The following is a 20,040-nucleotide window of genomic DNA, read 5'->3' as shown; positions in this document are numbered from 1 at the left end:
GTAAACAAGCCAATCGGAATATTGTGATTGGATTAACCCCAATTGGATGAAATTCTATTCCGAATGAGAGGGGTGGTTTATGCCTATTGATAATCCGATCGACATGCCTGTAAATACTTGTCAGGATCAAGTTATTCCAAATGTGGCAAACTGACTCGAGCTCGCATGTGCGGCCCATGTAAACGTGATTTATTTTCGCATTGTTGAGTGGCGGAAATACGTCGGGAAGCAAAATGGTTAGGGCTCCAAATGCAATTTTGTATTCGAAATCTTAAAATAATAAAATTATTATTTATTCAGTAGCAGTTCAACGGTAACTAGAACCTTGTGCTGCTCCAGCCTAGGTGTTTAGAAGACAAACAAACTTATAAACTACTGCTTTGTTTGTTATTTTTGTTGCTCGGGAAAGACAGAAGTTCTTCTTCTGCACTTTTTTTTCCAGGGAAATTTAATAACTGCGCATGTCAGAGTGGTTCTATTCTGAATGAAGCCAGGTGCATATACATGGACATTATGGTTGGATTAATTGATTGTGTACCCATATAAACAGTACAATCTGATTATTTTTTGTTTTTTAATCACACATTTCAATCAGATTGGGAAATTTTGTCCGTGTAAACATAGTTAATGACAGGCAAAAAAGAGGTATACACAAAGATGTGTTTACCCTCTTCATAGGATTAAAAAGTTGTTGGTTTTCCAGGCATGTACATGTAGTAATACATTACTGAGCATCGTAGCTGCATATCGGCTTTATGACAAGAGGAAGAAAACAAGGAAATAAGTTTTATCAGGTTTCTTTCCCATCAATAATTTGTCCTTTAATGGGTAAATACCCCCGTACCAGAGCTTTACTCTGACCACATCAAATATTTGTGGGCAGTGAGGGCTGGGTGTGGTCTGGGCTGCTAGAATAAGGTAAATAAATGTTAAATAAACTAACTGAATGCTAAGCTAACAAATAACTAACATGAAGAAAAAATGAAAATTGTTCATTGAAATATATTGTTATTTCTGGCAAACAGCATTATTAATAGTGTTCCCTGAACAGACATTTATTTTGGTTAATAGATTCTTATATTTTAAGAGAAGTCATCACTCATTTATTCTAAATGTGTGCAAATATTGCTGTTATAGAAGGCTAATGCTTGAATCCCCCATTCACCTGCTGTCCTAATATGACAGCTAAATTGGGCTGATATTCAACATCTGACAGACTGAGGGTTATTTGATTAAATGTAACTTTAAAGCATTTAACTGCACAACTGTATTCGCTCAAAATATATTGTGACATTACTGTGGGTTATAAAATTGGCTCTGTCTCATACATGCCTCTGTATCAAGTTAGAGTAAAAATAAACGTAAATGTGGTTCTTTTTTGGTTGGTTATGCTGTTCTTTTAATACCTTATTCTGCAGGTATAGATTAGAAGCAGACTCCAAAGATGTTATCTTGTTCTCTTTTTTTCTTTTAGGCCATATCACTCCACTTGATGTTCCAGGTGCAGAAACAAAAGAAGTAGTGCTGCTGTTGTCATGGGAAAATGCTGATTTAAGCCAGTTTAAGTCATGGTGAAAGTCCACTTGAATCAGTGACTTTGAAGCAAAAAAAAAAAAAAAAAACCATAAACTGAATGTTGGGAGTCCATACATTGGAGACGCATTTAAAAACCGCTGTGAATGGTCTGAGATAGATGACGACTGTGAGTCAGTTCTGCTGCTCTGGCCCCACCACTAGCAGTGGTACTTTCACACTGCGTCAGAGGGACAACAACTCTGCAACTTCCATTAACAGCCTCCATGTCGTCTATGGATCAGAACCAACATTACAATGGGAGGTTCTCTTGATTCTGAACATCACTCAAACAATGCAAATGGCTTGCCCCAAACCATGTCGCGTCTCAGACATTGTCCTCAGATATTGTCAAGTCATTCAAGAGTGGAAAAGATAAAACTGCATACATAACCTAGGGGACTAGTGGACTTTATCAGGAGAGAACTCATTTTTTTCCGATGAAGCTCTGAATAAAACTAACAAAACCAATCAGTTGGGCCAACATAGTAGGTCTGGTACAGTCCAAAAATCTGGAGTCCAAGTTCAAATGTTGTTTTTTATCAAACATGATTACTAATACATTTGTAATATTCAAGCATTTGGCAGAATGACTACTCTGGCAGTAATTTGGATTATAACATCTAATTCAATATTTAAAAATCAGACAACCAGACAGACAAAATATAAGATTGTGTGCAAATTCTGCAATCTTAAAGACTAAAATAAAAGTTATGCAAAAACCAGATAATTCCAACAACAAAAATAACAAATTGAAACACTTTTCCAAATCCATTTTTCTAAAAAAAAAAAAAAAAAAAACATAACACCATACTTACAGTAGTAAAGGTTTGTTAATTATCTTATGTAATTTGTTAGAACAGTGCTAAGTCCTCCCAGTGACAAAATGTATTGTTTACAGAATGTTCACTTAATAACAGCAGGCTCAATAGATAACAGTAAAACAAAGATTGTGTGGAAATAAGCAATCTCACTTTGAAATAAACTTTAAACCCATATGGGCATTGGTATTTACATGTGTGAGGAATGCCATGTGTAACAGAGACGTGTGTGCGGACAGGGAAAGGCGTGTCACACAGTCATTGCTGGAGAGTTGAGAGCACTGTCCCTGAGGAACGGAAGAGCAGGTAAGATGGCCTTCACATGTATGTTATTCTAAATTTGGGGAAACTTCCAGAAAAATTGCACACTCTACCTTTTACAGCTGGTAGTTTCTCTTTACAGCATGCAGCCTGGTTCACATGGAAATATTTTAAAATAGTCGGATGATTTTCAAAGCCTGAGAGACACTACACATAATGATAAAAAAAAAATCGTAGATAAAACAGGTTTGCTCGTACCGTGTGTGGTGTCCGGGTCAAATGGCAAGCACAACACGTGACTCACGAACAGATTTCACTCAGGATCATTCAGATGTCAGATGGGAAAGCTTGCGAAGCCTCTCAAGATTAGACGTAAATTCAGAGTAAAAAAAAACATGGATGACGAAAAACAATAATGGCGATAGTTTGTGGGCTAATTTTAACAGAGACAACACATGAAAACAAAAGCTGTTAGTGAAAAGAGTGGAGACTGCGAAGGGAATTTACCCCGGTTCTCTAAAACATGAGTGATGTATCTCAACATGGGGACACGCCATAGTGGGAAACCAAAATGAATGTTGTAAGACAAACTCTATGTTTGCTGCACTATGATTCATAGGTGAACTCGGCTTTTCTCATGGGGTTTTCCTCACATTACTTTTTGTTTGGCTTCTCCCAGTTTAGGTGAATCTGAATTTAAGCTGTTTGTCATTTGTTGTTTGTTTTTTGGGTGTTCGTGATATGGTTGGTTACACTGCTGGCCACAAAAAAAAAATAAAAGAAGAAGAAGCTTCCACAGATGAGACATTGTTTTGATTTTTTTTTGGACTGCCATTCTGGGTCCCGCTTCCATGGCCGCTCGACCAGGTTGACAAGTGTGTGACAAGTTGTGTCAGGAGTTACGGCTGAGAGTCCAGAAGAAGATGGCACGTGGTGGAAAAAAGGTTGAGCACCAGGAGGAACCTGATGGGGGTGAGCCAGCTCTCTCAGCTGACCAGCAGGAAGCAGCTGCGGCCAGTAATCCTGATAAACTGGAAGAATTAACCACCCTTGTAAAATCCCTTGTTCGCAACCAAGCCTCCAGAGACCAGCAGGTGGAAAAAGAGTCATCACGGCAAGAACAAAGGTGGAAGAACCTGCAGTTTCAGTTCCAACAGATTCAAGTTCAGGTGAGAGAACTTAAGGAAGACTTGGAAAATAAAACTGTACATGCTGATGAAGATAAAGAGGAAATTGATGCTGATCTTGATGGAGATGGTGACCCAGTGATTGCAAGTCATCAACCAACTGACCCACCCACACCAAGGGCCCCGCAGCTACCAAAACAGCCCAAGATACTTCCTCTATCAGCTGATGATGACATTGAACATTATCTGATGACATTTGAAAGAATAGCCACAGTCTGTGGTTGGCCAAAAGAAGAATGGGCCGTTCAACTTATTCCCTTACTGACTGGCAAAGCAAGAAGTCCATATGGTATGATGGACTTTGATGATTCAGCCAATTATGACAAAGTTAAAGAAATGATTCTGGCAAAGTATGAAATCAGATGTGATACATACAGGAGACGGTTTCGTGCACTGGACATCAACCCTGGTGAAACCCCGCGTGAACTGTATGTGAGATTAAAAGACCTCTTCAACAAATGGGTAAAACCAGAGACTTCTGAGGATGATGAAACCAGAGATGGAAGTATGGATCCGTGAGAGGGACCCCAAGTCTGCTGAGGATGCTGCTCGTCTTGCAGAGGTGTTCCTGTCAGCCAGGAGTGGGAGCCAGAGAACCACCTTTCACCGTGACAGCCACTTCACAGGTCGCAGTAAGTCCTATGGGGTGATCGGGGTGGACAAATTGAAAAGAAGTCACATAGTAGTTTCAAAGAATCTTTTTTTAGGCCTAGTAGCACTAGAACACAGAAGCCATCCTTTTCCAAACCCAGGCCAGACGCTCGCTGTTATCTGTGTGATGAATTAGGTCACACCCAGTATACATGTCCGTCTTAGATCTATTACTGCTAGACAAGTAGCAACCTGTCTGATCCAGCTATTTTCGAGAGTAGGGGTCCCCAGAGAAATCCTGACTGGCTGTGGTACAAATTTTCTATCAAAGCTGCTCCAGCAGGTTTATGGGTTATTGGGGGTTAAGGGTATTAGGTCCACCCCATATCATCCCCAGATGGACGGACTTGTTGAGCGATTCAATCAGTGCTGTGGAAGTTTGTCCCTCAAACAGGCTCTGAGTGGGACCAGTGGCTGCCATATATTCTGTTCGCATACCGAGAGGTACCACAGGCATCTACAGGATTCTCTCCATTTGAACTGCTTTTTGGGCGTCAGGTCCGGGGACCACTGGATATCCTGAGAGATCACTGGGAGACGCGTACATCACACCGGGACAATGTGGTTGCCTATGTTCTAAAGATGAGTGACAGACTAGAGCAGATGACAGCACTAGCACAGGAGACCATGAGGTCCTCACAAGTCCATCAGAAGATCTGGTATGACAAGAACTTTTCAGGTTGGACAGCAGGTATTATTACTTTTGCCCACAAGTGACAGTAAGCTGTTGGCCAAATTGCACGGTCCTTATCGGATCACTAAATGTGTGAGCAAGGTTACTTATGAACCATATACAGTACACCTGACCAGAAGACTCATCTGTGTTTTCATGTCAACCTATTAAAAGAGTTTCACTGCCCTTCATCAGAGCAGGTCCAATCACCACGGCAGGATCCACCCCAGCCACGTCTCTGTATTCGTACAGGAGGAGAGGGAACAGGAGTTCTCAAGAAAGGCCACAAAATTGTCTTCAGTGGATTTGTCGCATCTTCAGCCAGATCAGCAGAGACAGATCCAGTCATTACTTGACCAAGATCTCTTTACAGAAACCCCAGGTTTCACCACTTTGGTTCAGCATAAAGTTTATCTGAAAGATAATGCTGCTCCTCGTCGAAAGTCCTATTGAATCCCTGAGCGTCTCCTGCCTAAGCTCAAACAAGAGTTGGAAGTGATGTCCCAGGTGGACATAATTGAACCATCTACAAGTGAGTGGTGTAGCCCCATTGTTCTGGTTCCAACAAATATGTCTCACCTAGATTCTGTATCGATTTTAGATATCTCAACTCTGTCTCAAAATGTCAGTCATATCCAATGCCTCGAATTGATGAGTTACTAGAGAAGGTTGGCAATTCTATGTTCATCACCACCCTTGACTTGAGCAAAGGATATTGGCAATTAGCCCTGGCACCAGAAACCAAATAATTAACAGCTTTTACAACACCCTTCGGCTTGTATCAGTTCAAGGTGATGCCTTTTGGTCTGCAGGGGTGCCGGCAACATTTCAGAGATTGAAGGACCAGGTATTGAGGGGGGTCCCACAATTTGCCACTGCATATTTAGATGATATGGTAATCTTCAGCCAGACCTGAGAGGACCATGTTTCCCATCTTAAACAGGTTCTTCACTTAATAAAAAAAGATGGACTGACAATCAGTCCAGGCAAGTGCTCACTGGCACGAAACCAAGTGAAGTATTTGGGGCATGTTGTTGGCCAAGGTGTAGTAAAACCACGGGTTGCAAAGGTGGATGCGATCCATTCGTATCCTGCCCCAACAACTAAAAAGGGGGTCCGATCATTTTTAGGTCTGGTGGGCTGGTATAGCAAATTCATCCCACACTTTGCGGACAGATCAGCAGTCCTCACTGATCTCACAAGGAATTCAGCACCAGCAGAGGTGAAGTGGACTGATGACTGTGACAGAGCCTTTAAGGACCTTTAGATGGTCGTCACAAGTGAGTCTTTTCTTCACACTTCCAATTTTAATCATCTATTTATTCTTTAAAAAGATGCATAAGCAATTGGTCTTGGAGCTGTGCTTTTGTACATGAACATTGAGGTACTGTAATCTTGGGTGATGGGGGAGGAGATGTAACGATGAGCCAACGTTACATGTTAAGTTGAATATTGTTTTTAGAAATGAAGCAGTGGTAAACAGTTAAACAGCATGCCAACTGTTTTTCCTCTTTGGGTTGTTTTGTTTGGATTGAACCTGTTTGTTTTTCTGGGCGTGGTTTCACCTGCAGTGGAGGGACCTCGTCCTGGTGTATCACACACAGGTGTGCAGACTGCAGTATGGCTCTTCGTCTTCTTCTTCTTCTATTGTGTTTTCTGGCAGTTTACATACTGTGTGCATTACCGCCATCAACTGGACGGAGATGTAGAAATATATTTTCCTATATATATTTATATCTTAATGAAACTAAATTATATCTATACTTACACACTCACACACTCACACACATATACACACTAAATCCTCCCAGCTAATTCTGTATCTTTTAAATATTTAATAAGTGCTTTAATTATTTTATTTGATTGATGCTTCCCTAATAAATCAGCCATCTTTACTGAACTCCCCAATACCCTTTCCAGTTCTTTCCTCTCTTTTATATATTTTCTACAATAAATCAAAACATGTTCTACTCCTTCTATTTCTCCACAATAAGAACAATTACCTGTCGGATTTTTCCCTATTATTTTAAACCAGTATTTAAACTAGTATGCCCTATCCTCAACCTGTTTATCCAAATTTCCTCCCTTCTATTCAATATACTATTATATCTTATGATAATATCTTTCTGTATTTTATATAAATGTCTTCCTTTTTCTTCTGAATTCCATCTCTTCTGCCATATATTATTTATTTTATCTTTAATAGTTACTTTTATTTCTGTTCTACTTAGCGGGACATCATATTCAATTTATCTTGCCTTAACTGCTTCTTTAGCTAATATATCTACTTTTTCATTACCTAAAATTCCTTTATGTGCTGAATTGAATACTTATTTTTTGTTGCTTTATACCTTATATTAAATAACTGACTTCATCTAAAAGATCTTTACGGCTTTCAGATTTTCCACTTTTAAAACTAGTCAGGCAAGACAATTAATCTGAACAGATAACTACATTTCTAGGCTTCACCTCCAGCACCTATTGTAATGCCAAAATAATTGCCAACATCTCTGCTGAAAAAACTGTGAATTATCTGTTGTTCTTCTTTTTATAGAAATATTTTCTTTCAGAATATATACTGCTACTCCTGTTTTACCATTTTCCTCTTTTGATGCATCTGTATATATTTGTGTCATATTTTTATACCTCATAACTAAATACTGCTGAATAATTTGATACAAACCTCCACAAGACTGTTCTAATTTTTTGGTTTCTAAATTTACTGTTGGCATTTCAAATAACCATGGAGCAATTTTAGATGTAATTACAGTTTTACAGTATGCTATATTACTTATCCTAGAATACTCTGCATAAATATTTCCTTCCCATCCAAAACTCCTTATGTGATGGCCATATTCCCAACATTCTCTGAATATCTGTTTAGTAGGGTGATTTTCCTCATGTCCTTGTAAATTTAACCAGTAATTTATTGACAGTTTCATCCTCCTTAAGTCCAGTGGCATTTCTCCAGTAATCACCTGAAGAGCAGGAATTGGAGATGTTCCAAAAGCACCACAACATATTCTAAGCGCTTTAGCTTGGATTCTATCTAAATCCAATAACAAAGAATTTTCAGCTGACTTATAAACTATACATCTATAGTCCAACACAGATCAAATTAAAACATCATATATTCTTTTCAAAGATGTGCTAGTTGCCCCCCAGTCATTCCCTGACAAACATTTCAAAATATTAATACCTTTTTTACATTTATCAATAATCTTCTGTATATGTATCTTAAATGAAAGTTTTTCATCAAACCATACGCCGAGGTACCTTACGATATTTACCTGTTTCAATTTATGCCCATATAATGTAAGATCTACTGTTGGATTAACCCTTTTCCTTGAAAAACATATTACTTGTGTCTTCTCAACAGACAAATGAAACCCCCATTCATGTGACCATCTTTCAACCGTTTTAATTGCTAATTGCATTGCAGTATGGCTCAAACTAAGAGGAAGATTAAGAGGGGTGATTGTGTTTTTTGTTCTTTGTCTAATGTAAATAGTGTTGTATTTTCTATCTTGCATTTAATATATCCCTACTAATGGTTTCTCCCAATTTAGGTGAATCTGAATTTAAGCTGTTTGTCATTTGTTGTTTGTTTTTTGGGTGTTTGTGGTATGATTGGTTACACGGCTGGCCACAAAAAAATACTAAAAGAAGAAGAAGCTTCCACAGATGAGACCTTGTTTTGTTTATTTGGACTGCCGTTCTGGGTCCCGCTTCCATGGCCGCTCGACCAGGGTTCACAAAGACAAATCATGACAACCTAAAGTTTTCCAAAATGAACACTGCAGCACACCATGAAACCCTTTTGAAAATATAGGAAAAGCCTCAGATGCCAGATCCACATCTTGACTTTAACTTCAAATTAAATGACAATCAGTTTGAGTTTCTAAGCAAACATTCTACAGCATCAGCATTGATAAGAATGACTGAGGACATCACTACACAAATAGAAAATAAAAATTATACTGTAGGAGTTTTTATTGATCTTAAGAAGGCCTTTGATACCATTGATCATAGCATCTTAATATTTAAGTTACAGGCTTATGGAATCAGATGCATAGTTTTGAAATGGGTAATCAGTTATTTACATAATATAGAACAATATGTAGAGTTTGCAGGGTATGTGTCTGAATGTAGGAAAACATTGTGTGGAGTTCTGCAAGGCTCCGTTTTAGGACCTAAATTATTTATTTTATAAAAAATGACGCTTTGTTCTTTATGCAGATGACATAAATTTTTTTCAGGAAAGGATTTAAAAACATTAAATAGTACTGAACAAGAAATGGTCCTAATTCAAAATCGGTTTAAGAATGATAAACTGTCACTGAATTGAATTAAAACTAAATTTATGCCATTTACAAATAAAAAATATATGGTGAAAAAGTTTTATTATTTTACTATGGAATTAATATTGAAAGATTTCCAGAATTTAGATTTTTGGGCGTAATAATAGATGAGAAATTAAGATGGATATTTTATATTGCATACATTCAAAAGAAAATGTGTAGTAGTAGTAGTTGTAGTTCTAAGTATAGCTAAGTATGTGTTGAATTATGAGTCAATGAGAATTTTGTATTGTTCTCTGATTTTGCCATATTTTCTTCATTGTTTAGAAGTACGGGGTAATTCATATACCAACAACCTAATGCCAGTGATTGTATTACAAAAAAAGACCTACAGGGATTATAAATAGAGCTGCCCCTAGAGAACACACCACTGAACTGTTTTTCATGTCTGGACTTTTAAAAATTAAGGATTTTGTTAAAATACAAACACTTTTATTTATGCATAAGGCATTATCAGTTACCACATGCCATTCAATTAAATATTTATCTTAACTTTAAAAATAATGTGTTTCACTTAGCTTCACTGAGGCAGGATCACAGTATTCAGGAGTCTGCAACCTGCAGTTGCAGAGACACAAATGTCTATTTGGCTCTGTAGCTCACTTAATATATCAAATGATTACATTTTGCCCAGTTTTTCTTGGTTTCATTCTTTTTTTCAGTGCACCCATTAAATACCATTGGCCCCATCCTAACCCCCTGGTAAATTTGGTCTAGAATGACTGTGTCCTCTTGCATCACTTCCTTCAAAGAACAGGCATGTGTTTGAGCAAGATTTAATGCAAAAAAGTTTGAAACTGAAAAAATACAAAATAGAGAAAAATACCCCTAAATCAAATAAATATTTTCTTACATGGATAAGATGCATTAACTGATCAATTTAGAATTAGTAGCCCCATCACACAAACTCAGATTGGACTGAACCATATTGTAACTTCAGTAATAACACATATAATTTCTTACAATCCAGCAAAACTAAGGAAACTTTCTCACATTGCCACTCAGAGAGATAAAATAACTACGCTTTGGATTGGGAGAGACACACCATGCTTTCTCGCTTAATGAGAAAAACAGTATTTTCAGTAATGTTTCTTCTATTCAATAATTAAAGGAGCAATAGGTAAGAAACTTAGACTTGATCTTCAGGTCTAACCACAGCTTCTCTATTGGATTGACGTCTGGATGTTGAGTAGGCCTTTCCAACACATTTAAATTCCCACTTCTCTATCGACTCTCTTTAGGTCATCTCCACACTGTCCCTGTTTAAGCACTATCAGAGCTGAGTCGGGACTACATGTGATGTCAACAGATGGCTGTTCACTGATTGGGCATGGACAATTGTCAGCCGGAGTAAGAAAAAGAGTAAAAAAAACGAATTGCCATTTTCAAAACTCTACTATGGAGCAGAGATCCGGCAAGTGTAATCCTTGGTGCAAAGATCACTGCAATAGTCAGCGGCAGCTCTATTGAACATCAAGAAATGAAAAGGTGTTCGCCAAGGAAGTGGAGACGATAGCAAGACACGGATTTCCCCACACACTGTAATCCTAACCTCACGGATGACATCCGTGACAGTGAACTTTTGTTTTACTTTGTCCGTAAAACTTCATGTTTTGTAGGTTCACATTGAACCATACAAAAGGTTTGATGCCTTTGCTTGGTGGTGTTGCAGCCTCTAGAGCCTTTCAGGAAACATGTGTTTATTCTGACAGATCATGTGACATTTAGATCATAGATGGAGTTCCTTTCTCGAACTATGTGACATTTGCAGGTAACTGGTAGCACCAGATCTTCTTAGAGTCTTCATAGCAAAGGGTTTGGATACATATGCACAGTTTTCTGTTTTTATTTATACTTTTTTATATAAAATGTTCTAATTTTATTTGACTAACTTAGACTGTTTTTTTTTTTGGTTTTTTTTGCAGATCCATAAGATCAAAATCTTCAATTCAATTATTTTTATTAACATAGTGCCAGTTCACAACACATCTCATCTCAAGGCACTTTTAAAAGTCAGTTAAATCAAATCATTCAGACAGACTGGTCAAGACGTTTTCTATCTAAGGAAACTCAGTCGAGCTTAAAAAAAGATTGAAAAAAAAACTTTTGAAGTGATTATATTTTTAATCAAATTGTCTTTTGAAAATGAGATCTTGAATCTAAATTAAAACACCTGTACGAAATAAAGGTTAAATAAATAATTTTTAAAAACATCATAAATGTTTTCTAAATCAGCAAAGTTAGACCCAAGTTATACAAACAGAACATTTTTGTAATGATAAATGCTCATTTTAAATTTCTTTTAACAAAATTGGACGTTTTATGCCATGCAAGAAATAACAAATGCTAAAACTATGGCATAGTGAATATAACCTGTCAGCTATCACAGACCTTCTAACTTAAAGCACTAAATCAAATAGTTTTGACAATACTTGACATTAATCCACTTAAATCCTTCCACATTGGATTAACTAGGGGTTTTGTTCCTGAGGACTTCCTATAGAATACTCTGAGACCAAATCCATGTCAGCACTTTAGGAATATAATGACTGCAGCCAATAAAGGATAACAGTCTGTGATAGAAGGTGGTGCTCAGCTGAATCCAGAGTTTAAAGGTATATGTTTTGAAACCAGATTTTCAGACAGCTTGATTAGAGTAAAACAGGGTGGTACTAAATAGGGTTGCCATAAGCGTCACAGCACCTGCAGCTGCCTGTAGTGTAAGTGAAGCCAGTGTCAGCCTCAGAGAAGATCTGAGTTGTGGGAAAAATCACACCTTCTGTGTTGCCAATGCTGCCATGCAAATGTGGAGCAATTCTGGTGAAGAAAAGTGGGTGTAAAGCAGCTTTCATCCATTTTATTGATCCCCAACCGTCGTACTTAACCCCAGATAAACAAACAGAGCTACCTTCTTCATTTGCGTACGGAGCAATTTAACCCCCACCTCGACCTCCCCTGTGGAGGCTGTAGAATAGCAGCGGTGACCAGAGAACGCGACCCTGGCTCGCTAAACCAGCCCTGAATGCCCCAAGCTGACACCGAAGCTGCCCTCATCAAAAAGCACTTCCAGCTTTCAGCAACTTGTGTTCACTGTGAAACACTCAGGAACATGAGGATTTCCCCAGGTAACCTTTTTTTCTTTGTCCAAAAAGACTCTCCAAAAAGATGGATTCTTTGATTTTAATATTTCTGGTAATTTGTCCGTTCAATGTGTTTTTATTGGTTTTCAAAACAAATTTCTGAAAACTCATGTGTTCATGCAAGCATTTTCACTCGGATTGGTCGTCATGGTTCTGTTTTTTTACTCTCTAATTTTCAATGTATGTTTTCTATTTTAAATTTGTATTGCTTTTATTTTAATTTAGAATGTATTTAAGGTGACCTTCTGTGCCCTGAAAGAAGTGTTTTAAATCAAACATATTCTTCATATTATTCTTACTATATTTTAAGTTAGTGTTGCAAATATAACAAAAGACCTAACCCCCAGCACTCCAGTCCCAAGTTGATAAACAGAATGATGTCCACAAATAAGCATAAATAACTATGTGAGGTAATCAATAAACTGAGTTCTAACAAATATGAATGAAAAAAAGTAAGATTTAAAATCCTTGTTTCATTCCTACAAAAATTACCGTCCGTCCGTCCGTCCGTCCGTCCGTCCGTCCGTCCGTTGTCTTCCGCTTATCCGGGGTCGGGTCGCGGGGGTAGCAGCTTCAGTAGCTGAAAATTACCAAAGGGTGTAATTAGATTTTCTCAGCCAACACTCCCCAATTTTACTATTACTATTACTATTACTATTAAAAATTACCAAAGGCAGTAATTATATTTTCAACCATGGGAAATTCATAAATTGTATCTTAACTGTAGACTAATAATCATATATAACCATTAAATATTACTTTACTTGTTGGCAATACATTTTTTTGCTTAACAGAGAAGCAAAGTTTGTAAAAAGAAAACAATTATGCAACGGTTATAGTCTATATATGATTACATAAAACCCAGGTTAAATACTGGAAATAACAGTAAAAATAAAAGTTATTTTGACCCACAATACAAAACACTGAAAACAAAATGCAAATCAAACTGATTAGGAGATGTTGGCAGTCATCTTGACTGCAAAACCTGTCCTCCTGTAGAACATTTTAGTTTTCACCTGTAATGATTCTGATTAGGGTTTATCTTAATTCTCCAGATAAGGAGCTCCCCATGTTGAGCCCTTGCACAGAAAAGGCCTTGACATGTTTTTCAAATATTGGAAGATTAATATGACCTCTTTGAAAAACCTACTGAGCTAATCCCACAACTTTATGAAATAAGGATGGATGATTTTACATTTTCAAATTCAACTCTGTGAAAGAAAAATATTGTAAATGCAAAACCAGAAGAAAATACATACTATAAAAGTCTACATTTGAATGTCTAAATAATATTTCGTACATACATATGACAGGAGTTTACATTATTTTATCAAGAAATGTGTCTCTGAGAGTGGTCACTTAGACTAAATACAGACCAAAACGTATGGATGGATCAGCAATCAGAAATGACAGAGAGCTCATTAAATCTAAGAAACAATTCAGTAGTGTTAACAAAAGCCAGCAGTCGAAGCAGGCTGGATAATTGAAATGCAAACAGCTGATCAAAGTCAAGCTTTTCTGCCACAGTTTCATTGTTTATGTACAGGCCTTATGTGGGACCTGTTGACTTTTCCAATTGGAGTTGTAAACCTTTGTTTGTCCATGCATTTCCAAGACTGACTGTCAGTCTGATCTGAACAATTACCAGCTAAATGTGTTTGCCAGTTCAGGCAGAGGCCCCCTCCTTCTTTGCTGCCCTAAAAAGATCAAAAGGACACCCCCCAACACACACACACACACACACACACACACACACACACACACACACACACACAGCAGCACATCCCCTCAGCCCCCGGTTCAACACCCCCTCCACCCCAGCTCCCCTGACTCTTCGTATCCCTCCTCCCAACCTCTTCATTTCTTTTACTCATGACAGTTCAACTGGAAAGCCAACCATAAATGATTTTCTACGACGGCCCAGTGTTTGGAACATGCACAGCTTTGAACCAGCGGAGACATCTTTTATTTGAAGCAAGAATGAATGAAAGAATCAAAGCAAAACAATCTGCATATTCTACCCATGTGAAGTCATGCTCAGCTGATCAAAGAGCTGCAGTGATGCCACTTGTAACCGAAGGCTTGAGGACCCTTATGATGTGAATGAGCACAAATTGCTGCTACTGATGCTAAACGATTAAGCGCCTAACAGAATGTCATAAGGTCAATCAACTTTTGGTAGTCATTTGACCGTGACACAACCTTGGCAGTTTTAGTGGATAAACAGGTCTCAGGGCTGTGTGGCCCAGTGTCTGTGAAAATCACTATTTGACCTACAGAGGAAACACTGTGTGTTAGGGAGGATATTTTGTTAGATGTTCTGTGTGTTTGCTGACTAAACTAATACAATGACAATTTACCAGATTAACACATCACTGAATTAAGTTACAATTAAGAACAAAAATCAAAAACAAATTAATAACGCTTTGCTTTTAACACTGTTCAAAACAAATGCCATACATTAAAGTGAATCTAAAATTATTCTAACTCCATTTCATCAAATAAAATACATGTGAGAATGAAATTCAGTGAGGTTTGTGGTTATAAAAGCACCCACCACAACATCATACAGTTTGTTTTCTTCAAAAGTCAATTCTGTTACATAGAGCTAAGAAAAAGTATTTCCACCCAGACAGATTTTTTCTGTTTTTACTTTTGTCACACTGACAATCAGTCTGTTCCACAAGTCCTCTACATCACTGTAGAGAAATTTTGGCCCAACCAGTTTTGCAGAATTATTTTAACACATTTATGTTTTTTTCCTGCATGGACAGCCTTGTTGAAGCTCATGCAAAAGGCATTTTAGTCAGAATAAAGTACGATTTTGACTAGGCCAATCCAAAACCCTCTATTTGGTATTTTTGATGCATTCAGATATGGACCAGCTGGTGTACTGGATCAGTCTCCTGCTGTATAACCCAAGTGGGTTTCAGCTTAAGGTCACAATCTAATCGTCAGACATTCCCCATTAGAATTTTCTGCTAGAGAGAAGAATTTATGGCTCCATTAATTACAGCAAGTCATCCAGGTCCTGAAGTAGCAAAGCAGTTCCTGACAATTAAACTACCTCCACCCTGTTTAACTGTTGGTACTTTTTTCTGAAAGGCTATCCCAGTTTTAGTCTGAATGTAGCGGGACACACACACCTTCAAAAATGTCTTTCCACCCACATTGAGTCCAAAGTAAACATATTCAAAAGCTGGCTCAAGTCAAAGTCCTAAACCTTTGATTTTGAGTCTTAAACAAGTCATTTGACCTAATATATCTTTCAATCACAGAGAAATAATTAATAATTTTGTGAAATCTTAATTATTTTAAAAAGTTATTTTTATTTCTCGGAATAACTATGGAACTGAAATGGAAAAAAAAAAGAAGAAAAAAAAAAGAGAAAACAATGACCGGGAAAAAGTTATTTTGTACAAAATATAAATAATTTCTTGTTAACCAGCTGCAACAGTACAGACCTGGTTCTAAAAGATTACAAGAGAAACATCAGATCATTCAAATAAATTATATTATCTAACTGTATGAAACTAAACTTTCTGATCATGTCATATTTTGAGGTAAACCTCTGACCCACTTTGGAGAAACTCTTAGTAGACAGTGATTAAAGTTTAACAGATTTATTTAAACGTGGATCATAAGGTCTGGGTCCTGTGCTGGTGGTTAGCTGCAAAGGAAAGGTGGAAAGATGAACAATACAAGAGTTTTGTGTGACGTGATTTTGTGATCTGATCTTAATAGTCCGAGCTAGAGGATAGAAGGCAGGGAGGAATGAACGGGGTCTTGTAGCAGTGTTCCAAAGGGAGGCTTTGGTGCGGTGTTGAGCGTGGACAGGGAGAAGCTTGGCTGTTTCAGGAGGTGAAAGCTGCTTGGTTGCTGGTCATGCAGAAAGCTGTCTGCAAGGTTATTGCTACAAAATTATCAACTGAAGTTTCATTTGGGTGGTTCTCCAGGTAAAAACTTGGGAGAACTGTAATGAACGGTAGATCACAGAACCCGATATTAAAGCTGGACACAGAGTTGTGCTTTAAAGGTTTATTTGAAAAATAAAACAATGAAACAAAAAGTTGTGGGCAAAAAATTTTCCAGACTGGTGCTTGACTGTGGGTGATAGGTATATAAAGACAGAGTCCCAGGTGACACAGATGCTAGATAATAAGCACAGCACAGGTGGATTGAATGAGATAACGTGGCTGGGGCTTTGGTAGAGGGTGACAGACTGATATAAACAAGAATGGAGCTGAAAAGAAATACAAGGACATAATCTGACTGAGGACACCAACACAATGCTCCAAGCAAAAAGAAATACAAGAATTAACTAGAGGGCAAAAAGCAAAGAAATGAAGTAACAATGAAACACATTAACAAATCTAAAACATGAAGAAGTGAAACCCCAATGGCAAAATCTAATTACTGAATATGGCAGGACCTACATAATATAAATGACAAGAAAAACAAGAATCTACATCAAAACTATAACCAGACACCTCCAAAATATGACAGGAACACAGAGAGCACCAGTTTAAGTAAGGACTGAGGGGAAAAAAGGTGGTAAAAATAAACACTGGGTTACACAGAGGGTTGGAGGTACCACAGAAGTTGACACTCATTTGCCCGGCAGCCAGCTCATCTTAAACTTGAGTTTATGAGCTTAACCCCCCCCCCCCCCCCAGTCCCTGCACCACCCAGATCCCTGACATTACCTACCTTCAATGGTTGCTACTGTGTCCACTCTCTCAACATCTGTTCCCTCAATGTTAACTGGTATCAATGATGTAGGTCTGTACCTGTGAAAGTCCACCACCAGCTCTTTTGTTTTTCCTGCATTTAACCAGAGATGGTTCTGCTGGCATCAGTCTACTTCTGTCCTCTGTGTCGTCCTAATTTGGGATGAGACCTGCTATGGCAGAGTCATCAGATAACTTCTGAAGGGGCAGCATGGTGAACTGATGGTGAAGTCTGCAGTGTAGAGGGTTAACAGATACAGTACCAGCACAGTTCCCTGCAGTTGTTAGTCAAACCTCAGAATTGGCCAATTCAGCTTATTCACCTGGCTAAGGGGTGGTGCTTGACCTGTTAACATTTTTTTCAGGCTTTTCCAAACATCACTGATGTTGGCCGTTTCTCAATTCATGAGAACGCGAGTCCGTATTCGCGTTCTCGTCAAGTCTGTTCTCGGTAAGAAGACAGGAAGATCGGACTTGACGAGAACGCGAGAAAGCAGCACATAGTGTGTATTGGAACAGAAGTATACTCATGACATCATCACACCCACAGCGCTTGAGCATTTCTTTAACGTTCAAAACTGTTTATACACTACACCATCATATCTTATTGAAAACGTTTTTTTTGTAAATTAATTTCTAAAAAGTATAAAAAATATCCAAAAAGAGATTACAGAATTGTGGGTATAAAACCAGCAATAGCAGGAATTTCTTTGTTGGGAGTTGTAATTGTTGTAGTTGTAGAGGCGATTGAATCTTCTTTAAAAATCAGCACTTTGTAGAAGCAAAATGAGCAATACGAGCAATGTTGCTGTTGCTTCGGTTGTTGGTCAGCTTTACCAGCAGGCTGAAGAGGAGGTGATGCAGTTGAGGAGGAGGCAAATATGAGCAAGGAGAAGATTGATGCGGCAGAGGAGGCTCAGAAGGCAGGCTTTGCTCACCCATCTATTGCTAACTGGTAGGCATTTTAAGATTGACAGCCTATTTCCTACTTTTATCTTTAAAAAAACATTGAGGATGGCATTAAAAACGTGATCAGGTTGAAATTGTGACTATTTTTCAATAAATAATTAAAATGAAGACCCAATTTTAACATTAGTAACAGTAGGGTTAAGCTACTTTATTGCACCTCCTGACCTTCACAGCAATGATCATTAAGGGGAATTATTTTTTTTATGTCTGTCCACCTTTACAATGATTAATCTATAAATTATGTGCAGTTAGTTCAGCCCATTTTTTTTCAGTGAAATGGTAAAAATACCAGATAAGGGAAGCCATTTGTTACATTTACTATACATTTGATCTTTTCTTTCTTGAGAACTATAATAATCTGCATGTTAAGCAGGTATAGTTTTATGCATAGAAAAAGTGACAAAAAACAATTATGGTAACATTTGGCATTTTTTATTTACAGGAAGAAACAGAAACAAAATATGTGAGGATAAACACCTTTGTGCCAATCTTACAAATATTTTTTAATGAAGGGGACCTGAAACCAGCCTTCTAGCTAAACAGGTCCACCATCGTCCTCCTTCAGCTGCTGCCCATCCAGAAGGTCCATGGATGACCACAGGAGATAGAGGTGCTGGTGACCTTCTACTGGCTGGCCTGCTGTGCATCCTATAGGGAAACAGCTTGCCAGTAAGATCTCTTACCTTCTTGTCCTTAAATAGAGCCAACAATGACACACAATTGATAGATTATATTAATTGGATAGAAGATTAAGACATATCAGCATATTACCTAAATTACAAGTTAATTTTATATTTGGTACAGGTCAAGCGGAGAAATGCTACAACAGGTACCACGCCAAGGCTGATAAACATCGTTGAGCGTGCCTTTGGTGATCTGAAGACATGGTGGCGTTTCATCTTCTTAAGTGCTGGAGGTCCGCCCGACGTTTGCCCCAAAAGTAATCACCGCCTGCTGCATCCTCCACAATATTTGTATAGAGGCAGGGGACCAGCTTGACGTGGAGGACGAGACGGTTGACCCAGAGGAGGACAGCCATCCGGCAGCTGAAGACAGGGAGCTGCTCCAGCTGGCTGCATGTTTAAGTGAACATGACTACATCTGACCTAACGTAGATCAGTTGGAGTCATGTACACATGCTGCTTCATTTCATTTTTTTCACTACCTGTAAAAATACATAAAATAATCAGTAAATTAATTTCCATTCCAACTATTTTTAATTGTAAGTTTATAGGCAATGTCTATTTGAGAGATCTTCTATGAGATCTTAATAGGAGTTATTTCTTTGTTTAAAACCATGTTAGTGACTGTTAATAATTTGTTGAATATATTACACCTTCATTCTGTTCCAAAGATTAAACATTTGTATAAAATAAATGTCTGTTTTTTCATATACTATTATTACTATTATTTTCTTTCCCTCTTTCTCCTCTCAATTATTCATGTCCTGAATCAGAAGAAACTCACTTAGATAAGAAAAACATTTGTAGATTTTATTTATTTATTAATTTTAGATGCTGCTGTCGTCCTAGGGAGACATTTACAATTTATTCCAGCAAGTATTGAGTTAATAAAGCAACACGCGTCAGTCAGATAAACACAAAACAAATAAATCAGAACCAGCGGTACTATGCACACTACTTGGCCGACAGAAGTGTACTAAAGACGGACTAAC

The sequence above is a fragment of the Fundulus heteroclitus genome, unplaced genomic scaffold, assembly GCF_011125445.2.
Source record: "Fundulus heteroclitus isolate FHET01 unplaced genomic scaffold, MU-UCD_Fhet_4.1 scaffold_37, whole genome shotgun sequence".
In the NCBI taxonomy this organism is placed as follows: Eukaryota; Metazoa; Chordata; class Actinopteri; order Cyprinodontiformes; family Fundulidae; genus Fundulus; species Fundulus heteroclitus.
The sequence above is the reverse complement of the archived record's forward strand: the minus strand, read 5'-3'. Positions refer to the sequence as shown.